The sequence below is a fragment of the Otolemur garnettii genome, unplaced genomic scaffold (assembly GCF_000181295.1).
Source record: "Otolemur garnettii isolate 467f Iridium unplaced genomic scaffold, OtoGar3 scaffold00021, whole genome shotgun sequence".
NCBI classification, from domain to species: domain Eukaryota; kingdom Metazoa; phylum Chordata; class Mammalia; order Primates; family Galagidae; genus Otolemur; species Otolemur garnettii.
In genome coordinates this window covers 21,707,457-21,725,585 of record NW_003852416.1, presented here as the reverse complement: position 1 = coordinate 21,725,585, position 18,129 = coordinate 21,707,457, and the positions used below count along the sequence as shown (strand labels likewise).

Below are 18,129 nucleotides of genomic sequence, written 5' to 3'. Positions count from 1 at the left end.
CCTCACTAAGCTTAATAATTTTGTGCTTTTTTAAAAAAATCAGAACAATCTTACCTTTATAAAACTTTTAAAATGAAAATACAGTATCTATTCCAGGGAGAAAGAAACATTCTATGCATATAACCTGCAATGTTGGTGGTACAAACTTTGGATTTAAGCCTGACACAGTTGCAAGTGCTATATATATTTTTAATTTCAATAGATGTAGGGGGTGTAAGTGGTTTTTGTTACATGGATGAATTTTATTGTGTGAAGTCAAGGTTTAGAGTATCCCACCTTCTGAATGTATGACTATGTACATCCACTGGTTACCTTCCACTTACAAGTGAGTACACTGGTATTTGTTTTTATATTCCTGAGATGTTTCACATAGGATAATGACTCTCAGTTCCACCAAAGTTACTAAAAAAGACATCGTTTCATTCTTTTTTTCCCCCTAAGTAGAATTTCATGCTTTATGTAGATACCAAATTTTTCTTTATCCACTCATCTGTTTATTAACACTTAGGTTGATTCCATATCTTTGCAATTGTGAATTGTGCCCCAATATGAGTGCATGTGTCTTTTCTTTTGAATATATATATTTGTGTATATATATAATGAGTTCCTTTGTTGGATCAAACAGTAAGTTTGCTTTTAGATTTTGAGTAATCACCGTACCATTTTCTATAGAGGTTGTACTAATTTACATTCCCACCAAGAATTTATAAGGAATCCTTTTTCACAACATCCATGCCAATGTCTATTTTTTTTTTTTTTTTTACTTTTTCACAATAACCATTCTAATAGGGTAAGGTGATATCTCATTGTGGTTTTAATTTGCATCTCCCTGATGATTAGTGATGCCGAGCATTTTTTCTCATGTTTGAGGGCAATTCATTTCACTTCTTTTAAAAAATATCTTTTTAATTCTTTCCCACACTTTTTAATGGGGTTATTGTTTTTTTTTCCTGCTGATTTGTTTGAGTTCCTTATAGATTCTGAATTAGTCATTTATCAGATGTATAGTTTTCCAATGTTTTCTTCTTGTTTATTTACTCTGTTGATTTTTTAATTTTCTGTGAAGCAATTTTTTAGTTTAATTAACTCCCATTTATTTATGCTTTTTGCTGCTATACTTCATTTTGAGGTCTTAGGTATATATTCCTTTCCTAGGTCAATGTCCAGAACAGTTTTTCTTATGTTTTCTTCTACAATTTTTATGGTTTCAAGTCTTATATTTAAGTCTTTAAATATTTGATCCATCTTGAGTAAATTTTTGTGTACTGTTAGAGATAGGAATCCAGGTTCATTCTTTAGCATATGGCTATACAATTTTTCCAATGCCATTAATTAAATAGGACATCCTTTTCCCAGTGAATGTTTTTGTCACCTTTGTTGAAGATCAGTTGGCTGTATAGGTATGATTTTATATCTGGGTTCTCATAGACACATTGATCTATGTGTCTTCTTTTATACCAGTACTATGGTGTTTTGGCCACTATATTCTTGTAGTCATGTAATTCAAAGTCAGGTAACGTGATGCCTCCAGATTGTGTGTAGCATTGCTTTGGCTATTCAAGCTCTTTCTTTTTTTTTTTTTTTGAGACGGAGCCTCAAGCTATCCCCCTGGGTAGAGTGCCATGGCATCATGCTCACAGCAACCTCCAACTCCTGGGCTCAAGCGAGTCTCCTGCCTCAGCCTCCCAAGCAGCTGGGACTACAGGCGCCCGCCACAACGCCTGGCCATTTTTTGGTTGCAGCCATTATTGTTGTTTGGCGGCCCGGGCTGGGGATTCGAACCCGCCACCTTAGGTGTATGTGGCTGGTGCCTTAGCTGCTTGAGCCACAGGCGCCGAGCCTCTTTTTTAATTTCATTGGAAATTTAGGATTATTTCTAACTCTGTCAAAAATGATGCTGGTATTTTTATGGACGTTGCAATGATTTTGTAAATCATTTTGGACAGTATAAACATTTTAACAATATTGATTCTACCAACCACCAGTGTGGGATGCTTTTCCATTTGTGTCATCAATCATTTCTTTCATAAATGTTTTATACTTCTATTTGTAGAGATCTTTTACACTCTTGGGTAAGTGCATTCCTAGGTTGTTTTGGAAGTTATTGGTAGTGGCATTGAATTCTTAACTTGATTCTTAGCTTAGCTGTTATAACTGTATGGTATTCCTACTGATTTGAGTACATTAATTTTTAACCTGAGACTTTATTGAATTTATTTATCAATTCCAGGAGTCTTCTGCTGGAGTCTTTAGAATTTTCTAGACATAAGATTATATCACTGGCACAAAAGGATAGTTTGACTTTCTTTTTCCATTATTATGATGAATAGAAGTGGTGAAAGTGGGCATCCTTGATTGTTTCAATTCTTAGAGGGAATGCTTTTAACTTTATCTTGTTTCAGATGATGTTAGCTGTGGGTTTGTCATATGCAATTTTCATTATTTTGAGGTATATTCCTATGCCTATTTGGTGAAAGGTTTTTATCATGAAGGATGTTGTATTTTATCCAATGATTTTTCCACATTTATTGAGATTATATGGCTTTTTTTTTTCAATTCTTCATATGGTGAATTACAATTATTGACTTGAGTAGGTAGAACCATCCTTGCTTCACTGGGATAAAACTCACTTGATCATGGGGAATTATTTTTTTAATGTGCTGTTGGAGTAGGTTTGCTATTATTTTGTTGAGGATTTTTGCCCCTATGTTCATGAGGGATGATGGGTTGCGGACTTCTTTCTTTGTGGTGCCCTTTCCTTGCTTTAGTATCAGAGTGATACTGGCTTCATGAAATAAGTTAGAGAAGATTCTCACCCTTTTAATGTCATGGAATAGTTTCAGTAGGACAGTTACATAGCTCTTTGTAGGTCTGGTTGAATTCACCTCTGAATCCATCTACTTCTGGGCTTTTATTTGTTGGGTGATGTTTTACTGCTGATTCAATATTGTAAATAATGAATGGCCCATGCATGATTTCTATTTCTTCTTTATACAAACTTTGGAGGTTGTGTTTTCAAAAATTTATCCACTTCCTCTAGTATGTGAGTATAGAGGTGTTCACAGTAGTCTCTGATGATCTTTTCTATTTCTGTTGGTATCAATTGTAATGTCTCCTTTTTCATTTTTGATTAAGCTTATGTGAATCATCTCTTTTATTTTCTTGGTTAATCTAACTCATGACTTATTGATTTTGTTTATCTTTTCCAAGAACCAACTTTTCTTTTCATTGGTCCTTTGCCTTATTTTTTAATTTCAATTTTTTTTGGGTTCTGCTTTTATGTTTGTTATTTCTTGTCTTCTGCTAGTTTTGGGTTTAGCTTATTTTTTTTGCTAATTCCTTGAGATGTGATATTAAGATGTTAATTTATGATCATTCTATCTTTTTGGTTAAGTAATTTAGTGTTATGAACTTCATTCTCAGCATGCTTTTGTTACCAAGTTACCAGAAATTTTGGTAACTTATGCCACCATTGTCAATTTTTTTAAAATTTCCATCTGGATTTCATTGTTGATCTAAAGATCATTCGACAGCAAGTTTTTTAGTTTCCAGATATTTGTATAGTTTTGAGAACTCCTCCTGGACTTTTTACCATTAAGAAGATAAACACATATCATATTTTTATTTTTTAAATTTGCTGGGACTTGTTTTGTGGTCCAATATATTGTCCATCCTGGAAAAGTTTTCATATGCTTATGAAAAAAATGTACATTCTGCAGTTGTTGGATAGAGTGTTCTGAAAATGTCTATTAGGTCCATTTGTTCTAGAGTCCACTTTAAATCCAGTGTTTCTTTTTGGTTTTCTTCCTCCATGAGCTTTGTTGAAGTCCCACACTATTATTATGTTGCTGTTATTTCATTTTTTAGGTTTAATGGTATTTATTTTATAAATGTGGGTGCTCAAATGTTAAATGCATATATATTTTATATTTTATCTTCTTGTTGAATTGATCTCTTATCATTATACAATGACCTTCTCTGTCTATTTTTACTTTCATTCACTTAAAGTCTGTTTTATCTAATATAAGAATAGCTACCTTTCCTCACTTTTATTTCCATTTGCATGGAATTTTTTTTCCACCTTCTTACATTTTTTTCTACAAGGCTTTTTATGAGTTAAATAGGTTTTATGAAAATAGGAGATATTTGGGTTGTGCTTTGTTACCCACTTTTTCAAACTATATATTTTAAATGAGCACATTTATATTCAATGTAAATATCGATGGGTAAAGTACTGTTCTTGTCATTATGTTGATTGTTACTCAGGTGCTTTGTATTCTCATTTTGTTCCTGTTTTATAAAAGGTGTCAGTGTTTCCTTTACAATGGTGAGTATTGACCATTCTTTTCAATTTTTAGAGAACTTTAGAGCATTTCTTGTAGGGCAGGTCTAGTGGTGACAAATTCTCTTAGTGTTTGATTGCCCCAGAAAGATTTTATTTCTCCTTCATTCATGAAACATAGTTCTGCAAGACACCAAATTCTTGGCTAACACTTAATCTGTTTAGTGTTTTGTGTATTTCTTTTTAAGTTAGTTGATACTTTCATCTTAAAGCTTATAGAATTTCCTCCTTTATGTTGACTTTGACCTGATGACTATAAGCCTTGGTAATATTCTATTTGCCTTATTATTTTCCAGGTTTTGATGACCTTCTTGTATCTGGACATGAAACTCTCTAGAAAGATCAGGTAAATTTTTCTCCTTTATTCTCTCAAATAGGTTCTTCATGCTTGTTGCTTTTTCTTCTTCTCCCTCAGGGATATTTGGACAGTTCACATGATCTCATATGTATCATATACTTTTTTGAATGTTTGTAAGTTAGAAAAAAATAGCAATCTATGTGCTCACTTTGGCAGCACATATACTAGAATTGGAATGATACAGAGAAGAATAGCATGGCCCCTGTGCAAGGATAACAGGCAAATTCATGAAGTGTTCCATATTTTTTTTTAAAAAAATAGCAATCTCTTTAGTGAATTTTTCATTCATGTCCTGAATCTTTTTTTGTTTATTGTGTGCTGGTTTTCAACTTTCTAATTCATCCTATTGAGCTTATTTGTGATCAATAATTTGATATTTAAAAATTTCCTTTCGTTTGGAGTCTCTTTCTGTAAAGCTATTATGATACTTTGCTGGGGGTCAGTTTGCTTTCTCATATTGCCATAGTTTTTATGCTGGTTCCTTCTCTGCTGTCATCTCTTCCCACAGCTTAAAACAAATAGCTTTGTTGTTCATCTGTTCTCCTCAGCCAGGAACTTTGCTATTTAGTATAGAGAGGGAAAGTTACACTAACTTTCAGTTCACGCAGGTAGTTACCCACTGTAGTGTTGTTGGCCTTTTTTGCTGATTGGACCTCAGACCCCTGGGAGAGTGTTCAGGTGCCAGCACTAGTGGACTATGTTAGTTAATCTCAACTTCCCTATCCCCAGTGTGGTATGCTTGAATCCTAAGTGGGTCAAACACACACTAGGCTGACAAACTCGCCTCCAAGACTCCCTGAGTTCAGGCTGACTCTGATAAGAAGTGGCAAGTGATCTCCTGGCATAATGCTCAAGCAGGAGAAGCAGAGATTCAGTGTCAGTATGAGAGGAGGAATGGGCCCCTCTGGATGAAATTGGCAGAGGCAGGCAGCTATGCAGCATACAAGCCACTCATACCTCCCTGTCTTGGAAGTGACAGCAGTTCCTGTCCTTTAGGGGCACAAAAGCACCCATATTCTCAGCTCCCACTCTGGCCCAACTACAGCAGAGGTGGTAGAGATTATGTCAACCCACCATGTGCTTGCTACCAGACTGGCTATGGGCTGTGGCTGAAATGCTCTAGTGAGAGAGTTCTGGGAGTGCCAGGAACTTGCCTCAGGGGATAGTAGGCTCCTTCTGGAAGAGAGAGACAGCAGGGGGAGAGGACTGCTAGCCCTATCCTCCCTCAAAGAAGATAGCAACTTTTGTCCGTAGGCCACACAAAAAAGCTTGCTGTGGATTTTTAGAGGGAAATGAGTCAATTTTAAGCTCCGTGGAAACCTGGGTGTGATAAGGCCTCTGTCAGAGTCCCAGCAACTGAGTGCCCTGGCTTAGTCTCTCCTCTGCAATCCTTGCTTATCCTGAGCAGAAGCAGACTTCAAGTCATGACTGCCTCTAGTAGTGCTTAGTGGAGATGGGGAGGATGAGAGGAGGGTCTTGAATGGTGGGGACTGGTGCTCTGGTCCAAGGGGCCCTCTGGCAAGCTCATTCTCCTCTCAGATGGAAGCATCTCATTCTGAATGCCCAAGTTCCAGGATACCCACAGTTCCCAGGACCTACAGGTCCCCCAAGGCCTCTATCATCCAGGTAGGTGCTAGAGAGTATTGACTGGATCCAGTGATATAGAGATTTAAGGACTAGGATTCCAAGGTCAGAATAGCTGAAAAAACACTGCCTGTCTGTGAAGGGAAAGAAAAGAGCTACACTCTCTGTGCAGAACCCAGGTATAGTGAGAAGAATACTGTTGAGAGTATAGCTCCTATAAACATAGAGCTCTCCGTACCATAGCTCACCTGTGTCATAAGCTCATGCTTGGAAGCAAAGGCAGCTATGTCTACATTGAGTGGCTGGAGGAGGAGCAGTTTCCATCTTTACATTCCTTCCTGGGCTCTGGTGCTGTTTCTGCTCTGGGTCAGGGACACTCTCCTACCCTACAGACTTCTCCTAGTACTCATGCCTCCAGTAGGAGGGGTGCAGACAACTCTGGATCATGAGCCAGCCGCTCTCTGGTGCAGGAGAGTGCATGCTCCACCTTCTTCTGTTCTAAAAAATGTTTGTGGAATTTCCCAGTCCCCTTGGGCCAGCCCACTTTATGGATCAGAACTCCAGGAATAATTCTGCTCTCTTGTATCTCCCTTCGTTTTGTGGCTGTCACCGTCCAAGCAGATACTGGGGAATGTTCTGAGGGAAGATTGAGGGGTTGTGACTTCTCTGGCTTGATAGAAGCACCTGGCATGTGTGTAGGCAATAAACGTGGCACAAGCCATCTCAGCTCAGGTCTGTGATGGGGGGAAGCAACATCATTTGAATCCACAACCTGGTGCTCTCCCAAGAGGCTCTCAATTCACCCAGTGGAAATAACACCAGGATGTGTCAGGGTAGAAGGGCTCTCTGACAGATCAACAGGTTAGAAGCTGGCAGACTGCCATAGGTGCGAGAGGAGAAAACATAAACGCTCCCACCTACTCTTTCTGTAGAGCTCTGAATCCCTTAGTGGTCACTCTGCCAAAATCTTGATCCTTCTTATTCTGTGCCTCCTTCTTATTCTTGTGGGATCTCTAGCAAAGGGTGTGTTCTGGTACCTCTCCCTCAGTATTTCACCTGGGCTATGCTTTTTCAACTGAAACTTTTTCTTTTTGTGGGGGTGATCTGGTGACTGATGTTTCTAGTCAGCCATCTATAGTCTACTACTGCAAGTACTGTCTTATATGGACTACTTTAGAATGGAAGAGTTAGTTCTATTTATGCTAATGATCTTTAGGTTGTATGTTGCTATTAACAGTGAAGGATTAAAGGTGATTTTGTATGAATTGTCAAACTACAAGTTATTATAGTAATGTAAACCCTCCAAAAGGACATCTTGAGTTTTTTATTTAAAGTGAGAGATCTGTGATTCTTCCCTTTACTTGAATGCTTACAAGCCAATATAGGTTTTTTAGTTAGCCTAATTTTAATATTGTCATGTCTCTGGGAATAGGGAGGCACTAGAAAGGGAGAGAGATGGGTGTATGGGTACTGGGTTGAGCAGTTAGAACACATAAAACATTATCCTTAAGTGCAGTTTGCTACACTCCAAAACAGTTACAATAGTAACATCAAAGACCACTAATCTTAGATAACCATAACAGATATAATTTAAAATTTTGAAATGGTGTGAGAATTACTAAAATGTGACACAGAGACACAAAGTGAGTAGCACATGCTCTGAAAATGGGGCCAAAAAACTTACTTGACACACACTTGACACAAATTTTCCATTTGTAAAAAGTACAGTATCTGTGAAGCATGAAAATAAGAAATGCAACAAAACAAGTATGCCTGCACTTTGTTTTACATACCCACTATTCTCTTACATGGCTACAGTGTGGGTTTTTTTTCTTTTTTTAAAAGAGCAACATTGTGAATTTTGGATGCACTAAGTTTTACTTTTTTTATAAAAATAAGTAAATAAACCCTTGAATTCTTTGTATTTAATACACCAAACTACAGACAGTCAGAGATAAACTGAAATTGTTAGTAAATATATAGTCTAGGCTCGGCACCTATAGCTCAACCGGCTAAGGCGCCAGCCACGTACACCTAAGGTGGCGGGTTCGAATCCCCAGCCCGGACCCGCCAAACAACAATGATGGCTGCAACCAAAAAATAGCCAGGCGTTGTGGCGGGCGCCTGTAGTCCCAGCTACTTGGGAGGCGGAGGCAGGAGACTCGCTTGAGCCCAGGAGTTGGAGGTTGCTGTGAGCTGTAATGCCACGGCACTTTACCCAGGGGGACAGCTTGAGGCTCTGTCTCAAAAAGGAAAAAAAAAATATATATATATAGTCTAACACTATCCATTATAAGAAACTGAACTCCAGAGTGGACAAGAAGGTAAGTTAGTGGTTTCCAATTAAATGAATTATCTTTACACCACACTGTCATAAATAAACCATGCCTAGTTATCTGTTCCATTTATCTGGAATAGTATAAAATGGGTCACAGCTGACTCATAGTGTGATATAAGGTTCTTAATTATTAGCTAGTTCTAAAAAATCTCTAACCCTTTGAACATTGGAAAACTCTGCTTTATTGATATGGTAACAAAAACTTCCACTAAGTAAGAGTGAACACCTGCTTATAGAACAATTTACTTTTTCATAAAATTATAGAATTTCTTCACTGTAATAATTTTTTTAAGTTTTAATCCACTTTCAAGCTAACCTGAATCTCCACATGATATCAGAATCTTCTCTATATCACCCACACCTACTGGTCATCTAGGTATTTTCTTAGATACATGCCATTTTGCAGAAGTTTTGAGTGTTAAAAGGAGTTTTTAATGGTGCCAAAATTTAGATGCCTTTGATTTCTCTACCCCTGTCAAGGCAACTACATTTTTATAACGCATAAAATAAATTTTACTTCTCTCTTTTATATCATAGACCTTTGGGAGGTTGGTTAACACATGGCTTCTCCTCTTCAAGCAAAACAGCTCTGACATTTTTAGACATTGTACATAGGACATGTTTGACAGAAGGTGAAACAGAGTGAAAAAGCATACAGTTTTTGACATCATTCTCTGAGGGTTCAAATCCTATAGCCACAACTTACTATGATATTTGCATACTTATTATTCTCTCTGTATCTCAGTTTCTCATCTATAAAAGGGAAATCGTGTTGATTCCATAGTACTGTTGTAAAGAACCAAATAAATAATATGTATAGATCGCTAGGCTAGAATGAACAATCATGTTCCAAACTTTTTATACCTCCCTGTTTAAAATTAAACATCCACACTCTTTACCATCTATGCAGGGTTTGCTACTGTGGATACAGCATACTTCCTTTGATGCTCTTGATATTGAATTTAACCAAATGACTTGCTCTAGCCAATGGAATGTTAGCAGAAATAATGTAATCAGAAACTTTAAACATACTTGCATGGTTTGCTTGCTCTCTTATATTCTAATGATCTTCTATAAGAATATGAGGTCTGACAATTAAGTTCATGAACATGCCACTGTGCTTACATTGGCAGCACTGTACAAACAACTGGGTATGTCAGCATCTCACAGCTGTGTTAGTGTCAAGGCATGGTGGTGTCTTACTAAGTGATGTTCATTATTGTTGTTGCATTTTTTTGTATTCCATCATGAGAATGTCAGAGTGTGAATTAGAGCAATGAAGAAACATTTGAAAATTTATTGTTAAACTTGTCAAGAGCAGAAGTTAAATCAGGGACGTGTTAGTTCATGTTTATGGGGATAATTCCAGGCAGACAATGGCATTGTACAAATGGATTGAATGTTTTTCTGAGGGTAAAGAAAGTGTCACTTATGAAGAGTGGTGAGAACAGTCAGTAATGAGCAGAACTGACAAAAACATTGCCAAAATTCATTGAATTGTGCATCAAAATCATTGGCTGACTGTTAAAAGCATAGTTGACCAAGTATACATTAACAGAGAAACAGGAAAATTTGAACTGAAAATCTTGGCCAAAAACCCGTGCCTCTTACATCACAACATGTACTACATGCCACTTACTGTAAGGGAGTTTTTAGCCAGTAAACAAATAACTGTATTGAAACACCCTCCCTATTCACCTAATCTGGCCCCCCAACGGCTTTTTCTTTACCCAAAGATAAAGTAAATATTGAAAAGAAGACATTTTGATGACATTCAGGCCACCAAGCAAAATACAATGATAGCCTTCATGGCCATTCTAAAAGATAAGTTCCAAAATTGTTTTAAAGGGTAGATTCAGTGTTAGCATTGGTGTATAGCTTTTTAAGGGGAGTATTTTGAAGGCAACCATAGTGATATTCAACAGTGGGGTATGTAGCAATTTTTTTTCCACATAAAGAAATTTATTGGTGTAAATTCAGGAAATCAGTGGTAGGAGAAGGGCCAGGATTAATGGATTCAGTGGCTCTTTCCAGGTCTCTGCTGTGCTATCCCAAGGCTGACTTTATCCTGTGGGAAGTTCCCTAGGTATGGAAAGCCTTTCTCATTGGGCTAATTGCTTCCATTTTTACCTCTTACCAACTTCCTATGGCTCTTGTCTTTTTTTTTTAATTTGGGATTCCTTAAGGGTATAATATGTAGCAATTTTTCTAGGATGAGTTCATGAACTTGATTGTCAGACCTCATATGTTCTAAAAAGTCACTAGTACAAGGAAAATAATAAAATACACAAAGCTGATTTGAAGCCAATCTGCAGTCTAAAGCTAAGCCTAGCCTATCACAGCCAAATCTAGCAAAGCCACAAATGACTCCAGACTTTCAAAAAAGATAAGTTTTTTATTATATTCTATTGAGACTTTGAGATTAGCTGTTGTATATTGATCAATTATTGTCACAGTAATGCTGTATAAAAAATTGCCTTAAAAATCAATAGTGTACAACGATAAGCATTTATTTTTAGCTCCCTTCTCTACAGGCTGGCTGAGGATCAACTACCCTAGGCTAGTCTTTGCTGGAATTTACTCCAAAAGCTACAGATTTGAGTCTGGGTCTGGGCCTGGTTCTAATATGCCCATTCTTCCTCAGACCAGCAGTTACCCAATGCATGTTCATCTAACAATGAAAGGCAGGAATGAAAGGGGGTAAACTAAACTAAAAACAAAGAAAAAAAAGCTTGATATATTTGCCTATCACATCTACCAGTTTACCATTAGTCAAAAAAAGTCATGTGTTCAAGTCTAAAGTCAAGAGAAGGAAAGTAAACTCTGCTAACCACGAGTCCTAAGCAAGTCACATAGCCACATTCAACAACAATGGGGTGGAAAAGTATACTCTTGCAATAGATGCAGAGAGAGGGAGGAGGGAATATTTACTGAACAATGATCTATCACTATTATGCAGCAAAAACTAACACAAGCACTCAAAAGAATGTCTGGAGCATAGAAAAGGTAAATAAATGCTAGCAATCAAAATTAAACATCATCACACTGATTCAAATTCTTCTTCATTTTGACTGTTTTTCTATAAATGCAGTTTGTTACTATATCCCTTAAAAATAGTAAGAAAGCAATAGTTCACGTATTTTATGATTGGATGGAATTATCACAGTCCTCATTCTGTATTCTTATTTTAACACATCATAAGCTTAATGTTTTTATTAGTCCCATCAATGTCACCTAAAACTCTAGTTTTCTTTCATATAGACTAATACTCAAACATTTCCCATCAAATAGCAGATCACTTGGCTATATGTATATTTAGGCCCAACTTGCTACATTTAATTTAGTTGTAGCCTGTTCAGATAGTTTCAGATCCTGATTTTATCAATTAGCACATTCCTCCCAAGTTCTTTTCACATAAGCATTTGCTACCTTTATCTATGCGTTGACAGAAATGTTACATGGCCAGCATAGGAGGGAATGACTTGACAAGACTATAATCTACCAAGGGAATCTGTGCAATCCCTACCAATGAAAGCAGCACTGACAGCTTCCGGCAAGAATAGACCTCTTAAACCCTGGCAAGTCTATGAGTTCATCATTTTTTCTGTGTTCTTCCTGAGCAGCTGCTTGCAGCCTGTGCTGAGTCCAGAGACTATGAAGAGATGTGGATGGACGCCCAAATATGGAAGCAAACAAAGCTCTGCTCCTGGGCAGGAACTAGTGGGTACTAAGAGCTTCCATGAATAAAGGAGCAACATTATAAGACAAAGAAAGCAGCAACAACAGGGTACAAATCCTTTATTGGCATGCTGACTTCTGGTTAACAGTAAAGAGGATTGACCACTTAGGACTGAGAAGGCACTTTTAGGAATACCTGGAAAGACAAACTCTAAGAAAAGAAAACCTCTCACAATTAACAAGATATGGGCTTATGTTCATATCGAGCTTGCTCTGTTGTTTTATAAAAAGTAATATTTAACATGAACTAAACATCCAATGATACAAAAGGATGCATAATGTAAAGTAAGATTCCCTCTTACATCTGGTCAACCTCTTGAGGACGGTTGTAATAGCTGTGTAAAGTCATTTCCAAGGAAAAAGGCAAATTAATTTATATGTTTAATAATCAAAAGGAAGCAAAGCATAAGGAATCATCTAATTATGAATATTCATTTTGCACCTGGTGGAAACAGGGCATCTGAGTTACACATAGGAAACTCCTAATATTAACAGATTAGGTGCTAAATGACAAGATTGTAAGCAGAACAGAGAAAAAGCCAGTATTTTACCTGAAAACCCAGGCCCGGGATAAGATTTACCCCTAACAGGTATGAGTTTACATAAAGGAAAAACACCCAAAATATGATTCAGAAAAGATTTTCTAATCTTCAAGTAGATTATAGATATTTAAAGGGGACAGAAAAGAGCTGAAGAATACTTTTTGTGACTATGACTCAAATCCATGCCCTATAATCTTAGGCACACCATGGCAGCTTAAGGGAGTGACTGATGATTTTTTTTAATGCTTTGTGGGTTGGGGATCTGGCATTTCTCAAAATCCTAAAATATTCTAACTGAAAACTGTCCTAAGAAAAAGGAAATGTTTCAATTTGAAATCCCTAATTAAAACCACATTCATAATTCTAAGTATTTAAAGAGAAAGTTAAAGAAGAAATTTACTTTTGCACATCACAGAGATTATAATAAACATAGAACCTTGCCAAAAGACATGCCTCCAGCTGCACTAAAGAAACATCAGAGTAGACCAGCACTGCAGCTTTAGCAAGAGAAATTCTGAAGGCAAAGTCATGTACAGAAAGGCAAACAACTGTAATGTAAAACTCATGTCCCATGTTGGAGCAGAATTCTGTAGAAATGCATCTCAATCACATGCCTGTATGCGCGCACGCACACACACACACAGCTACAGTTGTTGACCAATATTAACCCAAAACTGTCAGCTATTTTCTTGAAGCCCACTAAGGCCACAGATGATCCACAAAACCATTGCCAATTTAGGGCCAAGCTCAATGAACTTGTGCCTAGAAAGTGTTCACATGGGTCTTTACAGCGCAGAGCTCATTACTTTAGGGATTTCTTAGAGCTCCACATTCCTGGATGCCTGCTCCAATAAGAGAATGCATATTTATTTTGCCAGAATACACATGGTAGGGGGGAAAAAAGCCTTTCAAAATTCCTGTAATTCCTACAAAATCCATTGCCTCAAATGTGTAATGATATACCTGTTGGAGAGAAAAAGTGAGTATTCACCAGTCACCAGTTAGAACAAGAATAATGTTTTCTGGTTTTTCTATTAAAAATGTTTATGGTATTTGCAATATATATGTGTAGAAACTTACACCAGAAGCTAGGAAGATGCAGAAATAATAAAGGAAATCAAACACTAGGAGCATCTTTTATAGAACGTAGATGTATGCAAAACATCTTAAAATAACTACTGAGCATAAAGAGAAGAAAGGGGGGCAATGTATACTTAGACAAATCATGGCAGGACAGCACCTACATCCCTGACTTCTACTACCACTTACATGCTGAAGCCTCCAATATCTTGCTACCATTTCCTTGAGCACCAAACTTTTGTATTCACCGCCTTGACATCTCCATTAGATATCTCTTAGGTAGCTCAAAGGTAGTATGTCCAAAGTTGATCTATTTTGTCCTCCCCCAAATATGCTCCTGCTTCACTGTTATCTCTTCAATAAGGTACATCGTTCTTTTCTCAGTTGCTAAAGAGAAAAATAGGGAAGTAATTCTCAATTTCTCTCTTCTCCCCTCATATATAATCTGTCTCTCAACCTACTCTCTCTCACTCATCTACTTTTTATCCACTGTCAATACTATAATCCAGTTTCTATAATCTCTCTCTAGGGCATTTGTGTTAGCTTCCTAAATAATCTTCTTGACTTTTAATTCATTCCTGATTTGGAGTCAGAGTCATCTTTTAATAACATAAAATTCACTTTGAGATACCAGTACCAGATACTCCAGTAATAGTAGCCTACATAACAAAATCCCAAAACTACAGATGTTGGCATGGATGTGGAGAAAAGGGAACACTTCTGCACTGCTGGTGGGAATGCAAGCTAACACATTTCTTTTGGAAGGAAGTTTGGAGAACACTCAGGGTTCTAAAAATAGACCTGCTGTTGGATCCTGCAATTCTGCTACTAGGAGTATATCCAAAAAACCAAAAATAACTTTGCAAAAAAGATATTTGCACTAGATTATTCATTGAAGCTCAATTCTTAATAGCCAAGTCATGGAAGAAGCCCAAGTGCCCATCAACCCATGAATAAATTGTGGTATATATATAACATGGAATACTATGCAGCCTTAAAAAATATGGAGACTTTATCTCTTTTATATGTACATGGAAGGACCTGGAACATATTCTCCTGAGTAAAGTGTCTCAAGAATTGAGGAAAAAGTATCCAATGTACTCTGTACTGCTATGAAACCGACTTATATTTACTCATAATTTCTTTTTTTTTATTAAATCATAGCTGTGTACATTAATGCAGTCATGGGGTACAGTGTGCTGGTTTTATATACAATTTGAGATATTTTCACCAAACTGATTAACATAGCCTTCATAGCATTTTCTTAGTTATTGTGTTAAGACATTTATATTCTGCATTTAGAATTCACATGTACCCTTGTAAGACGAACCATAGATGTGGTCCCACCAATCACCCTCCCACCACCCATCCTCCCACCTCCCCTCCCTTCGTCTCCCCCGTCCCCATATTCTTGGGCTATAATTGGGCTATAGCTTTCATATGAAGGCTATAAACTAGTTTCATAGTAGGGCTGAATACATTGGATACTTTTTCTTCCATTCTTGAGATACTTTGCCAAGAAGAATATGTTCCAGCTCCATCCATGTAAACATGAAGGAGGTAAAGTCTCCATCTTTCTTTAAGGCTGCATAATATTCCATGGTATACATATACCACAATTTACTGATCCATTCGTGAATCGATGGGAACTTGAGCTTCTTCTATGATTTAGCAATTATGAATTGGGCTGCAATAAACATTCTGGTACAAATATCTTTGTTGAAACGTGATTTTTGGTCTTCTGGGTATATACCTAGTAGAGGAATTGCAGGATCAAATGGCAGGTCTATTTTTAGTTCTCTAAGTGTTCTCCAAACATCTTTCCAAAAGGGACATATTAGTTTGCATTCCCACCAGTAGGGTAGAAGTATTCCCCTTTCTCCACATTGACACCAGCATCTCTGGTTTTGGGATTTTGTAATGTGGGCTAATCTTACTGGAGTTAGATGATATCTCAAAGTAGTTTTGATTTGCATTTCTCTGATGATTAATGATAATGAGCATTCTTTCATGTCTGTAGGCCATGTGCCTGTCTTCTTCAGAGAAGTTTCTCTTCAAGTCCCTTGCCCACCCTGAGATGGGATCACTTGTTCTTTTCTTGTTAGTACCCTTGAGTTCTCTATGGATTCTGGTAATTAAACCTTTGTCAGAGACATAACCAGCAAATATCTTCTCCCATTCTGAGGGCTGTCTGCTTGCTTTACTTACTGTGCTTTTGGCTGTGCAGAATCTTTTTAGTTTGATCAGGTACCAGTAGTGTACTGTTTCGATTTGGTGTTGCTTCGATTGCCTGAGGGGTCCTTCTCATAAAATGTTCGCCCAGGCCAATTTCTTCAAGTGTTTTCCCTTCACTTTCTTCTAATACTTTTATAGTTTCATGTCTTAAATTTAAATCTTTAATCCAGTGAGAGTCTATCTTACTTAATGGTGAAAGGTGTGGGTCCAGTTTCAATCTTCTACAGGTCACCAACCAGTTCTCACAGCACCATTTGTTAAATAGGGAATCTTTTCCCCACTGAATGTTTTTAATTGGCTTATCAAAGATCAGATAACACTAAGTAGCTGGGTTCATCTCTTGGTTCTCTATTCTGTTCCATATATCTACCTCTCTGTTTTTGTGCCAGTACCATGCTGTTGTGATCATTATCAATTTATAGTATAGTCTGAGGTCTGGTAGCGTGATTCCTCCTGCTTTGTTTTTATTTCTGAGTAATGTCTTGGCTATTTGAGGTTTTTTTCTGATTCCATATAAAATGAAGTATTATTTTTTCGAGATCTTTAAAGTATGACAGTGGAGCTTTAATAGGGATTGCATTAAAATTATATATTGTTTGGGTACTATGGACATTTTAACAATGTTGATTCTTCCCAGCTACGAGCATGGTATGTTTTTCCATTTGTTAACATTTTCAGCTATTTCTTTTCTTAGAGTTTCAAAGTTCTCTTTGTAGAGATCTTTCACATCCTTTGTTAGGTAAACTCCCAAATATTTCATCTTTGGCAGTACTGTGAATGGAATAGAGTCCATGACTGTTTTTCAGCTTGACTATTGTTGGTATATATGAAGGCTACAGATGTATGAGTGTTGATTTTGTAGCCTAAGACACTGCTATATTCCTTGATCACTTCTAGGAGTTTTGCAGTAGAATCCCTGGTGTTTTCCAGGTATACAATCATATCATCTGTGAAGAGTGAAAGTTTGATCTCTTCTGACCCTATATGGATACCCTTGATCACCTTTCCTTCTCTAATTGCAATTGCTAAAACTTCCATTACAATGTTATAGAGCAGCGGAGACAATGAGCAACCTTGCCTGGTTCCAGATTGGAGTAGAAATGATTTCAATTTAACTCCATTCAATATGATATTGGCTGTGGGTTTGCTATAGATTGCCTCTATCAGTTTAAGAAATGTACCTTCTATACCAATTTTCTTAAGTGTTCTGATCATGAAGGGGTGCCGGATGTTATCAAAAGCTTTTTCTGCATCAATTGAGAGAATCATATGGACTTTGTTTTTTAATTTATTTATGTGATGAATTATATTTATAGATTTACGTATGTTGAACCAGCCTTGGGACCTTGGGATAAAACCTACTGAGTCATGGTGTATAATTTTTTTGATGTGTTGCTGGATTCTGTTTGTTAGGATCTTTTTCTTTTTATTTTGTTTAAATTATTTTTATTTGTTTTCTTTATTAAATGATAACTATGTACCTTAATGCAATTCTAGGGTACAGTGTGGTGTTTACACATACAATCTGAAATATTTTCATCAAACTGGTCAACATAACAACCTTCATGTCATTTTCTTAGTTATTGTGTTAAGACGTTCATATTCTACTCTTAGAAGGATTCATTTATACCCTTCTAAGACAAACCATAGATTTTTCCTCCAATCACCCTTCCTCCAGCCATTCCCCCTACCCCTCTCTGTCCCCCTCCTCTTATTCTTAGGCTGTTATTAGGTTATAGATTTCATATGAAAGCTATAAATTAATTTCATAATAGGACTGTGTACATTGGATACTTTTTCTTCCATTCCTGTGATACTTTGCTAAGAAGAACACTTTCCAGCTCCATCCATGTGAACATGAAGGACATAAAGTCTCCATCTTTCTTTATGGCTGCATAGTATTCCATAGTGT

General features: G+C 36.9%; 1 protein-coding gene and 1 non-coding gene across 4 annotated transcripts in view; one reads left to right on the top strand and one right to left on the bottom strand.

Annotated features, from left to right (window-relative positions):
* HPSE2 (heparanase 2 (inactive)) overlaps positions 1 to 18,129 on the bottom strand; it is an 807,441-nt gene that overhangs the window by 401,084 nt on the left and 388,228 nt on the right. The gene's annotated exons all lie outside the window — the stretch shown is intronic.
* On the top strand, positions 4,841 to 4,947 carry LOC111724319. The gene has a single exon (XR_002772636.1). It is a non-coding gene; the product is annotated as a U6 spliceosomal RNA (small nuclear RNA).